Below are 6,000 nucleotides of genomic sequence, written 5' to 3'. Positions count from 1 at the left end.
TTGTCAAATGTTCATAACGTCTGCATGTGCTCCTGCAATAGTTCTGTCACCTAGCGGTGCATCAAGAACATAATTCTTCTATGCAGAAATGAGGATAATCCTCAGATCACGGATCCAATCCGCATCATTGCTACTATCATCTTTCAACTTAGTTTTCTCTAGGAACATATCATAAATAAAACGGGGAAGCTATACGTGAGCTATTGATCTACAACAAAGATATACAAATACTATCAGGACTAAGTTCATGATAAATTAAAGTCCAATTAATCATATTACTTAAGAACTCCCACTTAGATAGACATCCATCTAGTCATCTAAATGATCACGTGATCCATATCAACTAAACCATGTCCGATCATCACGTGAGATGGAGTAGTTTTCAATGGTGAACATCTCTATGTTGATCATATCTACTATATGATTCATGTTTGACCTTTCGGTCTCAGTGTTCCGAGGCCATATCTGCATATGCTAGGCTCGTCAAGTTTAACCTGAGTATACCGCGTGTGCAAAACTGGCTTGCACCCATTGTATGTGAACGTAGAGCTTATCACACCCGATCATCACGTGTTGTCTTGGCACGACGAAGTGTAGCAATGGTGCATACTCAGGGAGAACACTTATACCTTGAAATTTAGTGAGGGATCATCTTATAATGCTACCGCCGTACTAAGCAAAATAAGATGCATAAAGGATAAACATCATATGCAATCAAAATATGTGGCATGATATGGCCATTATCATCTTGTGCCTTTGATCTCCATCTCCAAAGTATCATCATGATCTCCATCGTCACTGGCATGACACCATGATCTCCATCATCTTGATCTCTATCAACATGTCTTCACATGGTCGTCTTGCCAACTATTGCTTTTGAAACTATTTCTATCCCACAATGATAAAATAAAGCAATTATATGGAACTTGCATCTTATGCAATAAAGAGACAACCATAAGGCTCCTGCCAGTTTCCAATAACTTTAACAAAACATGATCATCTCATACAACAATTTATATCTCATCACATCTTGACCATATCATATCACAACATGCCCTGCAAAAACAAGTTACATGTCTTCTACTTTGTTGTTGCAAGTTTTACGTGGCTGCTACAAGCTTAGCAATAACCGTTCTTACATATGCATCAAAACCACAACAATTTTTCGTCAAGTGTGTTGTTTTAACCTTCAACAAGGACCGGACGTAGTCAAACTCGATTCAACTAAAGTTGGAGAAACAGACACCCGCCAGCCACCTGTGTGCAAAGCACGTTGGTAGAACCAGTCTCATGAACATGGTCATGTAATGTCGGTCCGGGCCACTTCATCCAACAATACCACCAAATCAAAGTAAGACATTGATGGTAAGAAGTATGACTATTATCGCCCACAACTCATTGTGTTCTACTCGTGCACATAACATCTACGCATAGACCTGACTCTGATACCACTGTTGGGGAACGCAGTATTTCAAAATTTTGCTACTATCATGCAAGATCTATCTAGGAGATGCATAGCAATGAGAGGGGAGAGTGTGTCTACATACCCTCGTAGACCGAAAGCAAAAGTGTTTAGTAACGTGGTTGATGTAGTCGAACGTCTTCACGATCCAACCGATCAAGTACCGAACGCACGGAACCTCCGCGATCTGCACACGTTCAGCTCGGTGACGTCCCTCGTACTCTTGATCCAGCTGAGGCCGAGGGTGAATTCCGTCAGCACGACGGTGTGTTAACGATGATGATGAAGTTACCAACGCAGGGCTTCACCTAAGCACTATGACGATATGACCGAGGTGTAAAACTGTGGAGGGGGCACCGCACACGGCTAAAGATCAACCTGTGTGTCTTTGGGGTGCCCCCTGTCCACGTATATGAATGAGGGAGGGAGGGAGGCCGACCCTCCTAGGGGCGCACCAAGTGTAGGGAGTCCTACTAGGACTCCCAAGTCCTAGTAGGATCCACTTTCCTTTTCGGAGTAGGAAAGAAGGAAAGGATGGAGAGGGAGGGGAGAAAGAAAGGGGGGCCATGCCCCCACCCCTTGTCCAATTCGGTTTGGGCAGGGGGAGGCACGCGCCACCTTGTGGCCCTTCTTCCCTCTCTCCACTAAAGCCCAATAAGGCCCATTAACTTCCCCTGGCGAATTCCCGTAACTCTCCGATACTCCGAAAAATACCTAAATCACTCGGAACCATTCCGATGTCCGAATATAGCCTTCCAATATATCGACCTTTACCTCTCGACCATTTTGAGACTCCTCGTCATGTACGTGATCTCATCTGAGACTCCGAACAAACTTCGGTCATCAAATCACATAACTCATAATATAAATCGTCATCGAGCGTTAAGCGTGCAAACCCTACGGGTTCGAGAACTATGTAGACATGACCGAGACACATCTCTGGTCAATAACCAATAGCAAAACCTGGATGCTCATATTGGCTCCTACATATTCTATGAAGATCTTCATCGGTCAAATCGCATAACAACATACGTCATTCCCTTTGTCATCGGTATGTTACTTGCCCAAGATTCGATCATCGATATCATCATACCTAGTTCAATCTCGTTACCGGAAAGTCTCTTTAATTGTTACGTAATGCATCATCCCGTGACTAACTCATTAGTCACATTGCTTGCCAGGCTTATAGTGATGTGCATTACCGAGAGGGCCCAGAGATACCTCTCCGGTACACAGAGTGACAAATCCGAATCTCGATCTATGCCAACTCAACAAACATCTTTGGAGACACCTGTAGAGCATCTTTATAATCACACAGTTACGTTGTGACGTTTGATAGCACACAATGTCTTCCTCCGGTATTCGGGAGTTGCATAATATCATAGTCAGAGGAACATGTATAAGTCATGAAGAAAGCAATAGCAATAAAACTAAACGATCATTATGCTAAGATAACGGATGGGTCTTGTCCATCACATTATTCTCTAATGATGTGATCCCATTTATCAAATGACAACACATGTCTATGGTTAGGAAACTTGACCATCTTTGATTAACGAGCTAGTCTAGTAGAGGCTTACTAGGGGCACTGTGTTTTGTCTATGTATCCACACATGTATCAAGTTTCTGGTTAATACAATTCTAGCATGGATAATAAACATTTATCATGATATAAGGAAATATAAAATAACATCTTTATTATTTCCTCTAGGGCATATTTCCTTCATCTTCATACCACATCATCACCTACCTCCAGAAAACAAATCACCATTGCTCTCTCTCTCTCTCTCGTGTTCTTGCTCTCAAACCCGCGGATTTCGATCTCCTTGCTTGAAGCTCCATTTCTAGAACTGTTTCGGGGGATTGTTGCTTGGTATGTTACTCCCCCATTTGTCCAATTAGTTTTTGCTTTAGTGGTTTATATTTGAAATAATTAGCTACTCTTGGTGCTGCTATAGATGAGCTTGCATGTTGAATTCTTAGAGTTCTAAGTAGTTTGAATGCTTGATATGGCCTCTATGTATCCCTATGAGTAGTTGCTATCACTCTTGTAAAGTTTTGTTGATAAATGTTTGTCACCCAAAAATTTTCAGAAAATTGTACGCGAATATGATGAACCTTTTTGGAAGGAGTTCTTTGAGGAGAAGATCCTCGGGAGCATCTTCTAGTGACAACCCCGCTCGTCGGTCTTATGTTGAACCAAGTGAAAGTTCCATACGAGATGCCGCCACTAAAACATGCCTATGGCCATGCGATGATTATATGGTGAGTATGGGCATCAAGGAGGAATTTGAGCAATATGTTCACAATGCCGACCTCGGTCCCTACATTTTAGATAAGTGCAATCAACACCACACTCTAACTGAATCACTTGTCAAAGGATTTAAATTTCACCCCCGTGAGTCTAGGGTGTCATTTAAACCGTATGAAAATCCTTTTACCATATCACTAGCAAGATTTTCTCAACATTGCAAAATCCCATTATGGGTTCGCTAGATGAACCACCAAGGCATGAGTTTCAAGCGTTCCTGACTAGTCTTTTCTACGGTGAGACTAGGGGAGTGGCGCAAGGTAGAATAAAGAGCATTCATTTTCCTGCAATTCAGTACTTCGCATTATTTAATGGAAAATGTATTGTAGGCAAACAAGTTTGTAGTACACTTTGTGCTGCAGACTTGAGCCTCATACGCATTGCTCTCACCGGTGACAGAAGTTATAATCTTGGAGCGGTTGTTGCACGCAGGTTGCAACAATGCTAATAGTGGTTATTTCTATGGTTGCATTTATGCCACATGTTTAGCACGAGAGCTGGGTGTTCCACCGTTGCCCTATGACCCTATTTTACCCACGCAGTATTTAGCTATGAAACGCCATAAGATCCTTAGAGGTGAACCCCATAATTTCACCTATAAATTGTTGTTTAATCAAGACTCTATTGTGCACACATATTTGCCTGCGCCTCCTCTCTTTGATTATCACAGCAGGGGAGATACTTTGTTCTTGAGAGCGAGGCCCGAGCTCATAACGTGGCGGTTGTGGCCGCACAGCAGGCTGGGGCATCCGCACCGAGAGCCTCCATGAGCTACCGCCCCAACTATTATCCAGGCTACTGACTGATTACCAAGCTAGGCCAAAAGCCTAATCTTGGGGGAGTACGTATTTCCACCGACATTACATTCATGTTCGCACACATCATTTGTCGGTGTCCACCCTTTTTCATTGTATTATCCATGTTAAATTAATTTTCTAGCTTTCTTCTTGTGTGTTTGAAAAACTTTGAGAAAATTCAAAAATATTTCCTATTTCTTTTTTATTTTTATTTCTAGATTAGTTAGCTGTAGCACTAAAAAGAAAACCCAAAAAGATTTCCTTGTTCTTCTTTTACTTGTTGGGACCTTTCCCGTGTAAATAGTTTTTCTCGTTTTTGATTTTTCCCTTTTATTTTCTAGTTCAAGAAAACCAAAAACTCCAAAAATATTTTAGTGTGTTTCTCTGAATTTCTTTTCTTTTTATTGAGTCATACCATGATGAAAATGATGAGTGGTTCTCATATGCATTATTATTGATCTAACAGAGAGCCCGTATTACCTTGTCTTCTCCTTTTTAATAAAATGTTTGCAGATTCCAACTTAGTCCACGGCACTCTTGCACTATTATTATTTTCATACCGTTCGGTCATGCAACTGAAAGGCAATAATGACGATATTCAATGAACTGGCTGTGGCAGAGAGAAACGGGTATTAACTCGACTTGTTCTGTTTTTGTAAATATGTTTAACCTAGTATCCATGCTTCAACACATTATGATTAAACATATTTGCAATGAAAATTAGAGATTATAGTTTCTCATGCCACGCATAAGTAGTTAGGAGTGGGCAATGATTTATGTTGGATGTCAAAATTGTGTTAAAATGATAGTGATGTGGTATGATGATATGGTATCCTCCTCTGAATGGATCCTTTCTAGAGAAGGATTTTCTCTCTAAAGAAGTGAGTGGGAGGAAAGTAGAACTTGATGAGGTAATTTTACCTTCTCCCAAATTGGAAAGTAGTAGATCACAGAAATCAGTTCTAGTGATGCCTACACCAATTAGTGAGGAAGTTAATGATGATGATCATGAAACTTTGGATCAAGTTACTACCGAACCTCGTAGGTCAACTAGAGTACGTTCCGCACTAGAGTGGTATGGTAATCCTATTCTTGAGGTCATGTTACTTGACCATGATGAACCTACGAACTATGAGGAAGCGATGATGAGCCCAGATTCCGAAAAATGGCTTGAGGCCATGAAATCTGAGATGGGGTCCATGTATAAAGAACAAAGTATGGACTTTGATTGACTTGCCTGATGATCGGCGAGCCATTGAGAAGAAATGGATCTTCAAGAGGAAGACAGGCGCTGATAGTAGTGTTACTATCTACAAATCTTGAATTGTCGCAAAAGGTTTTTGACAAGTTCAAGGTGTTGACTACGATGAGATTTTTCTCACTCGTATCGATGCTTAAAAGTCTGTCCGAATCATGTTAGCAGTTGCTGC

Source organism: Triticum dicoccoides, chromosome 2A (assembly GCF_002162155.2).
Source record: "Triticum dicoccoides isolate Atlit2015 ecotype Zavitan chromosome 2A, WEW_v2.0, whole genome shotgun sequence".
Taxonomy (NCBI): Eukaryota; Viridiplantae; Streptophyta; class Magnoliopsida; order Poales; family Poaceae; genus Triticum; species Triticum dicoccoides.
Note: the sequence above shows the minus strand (reverse complement) of the source record.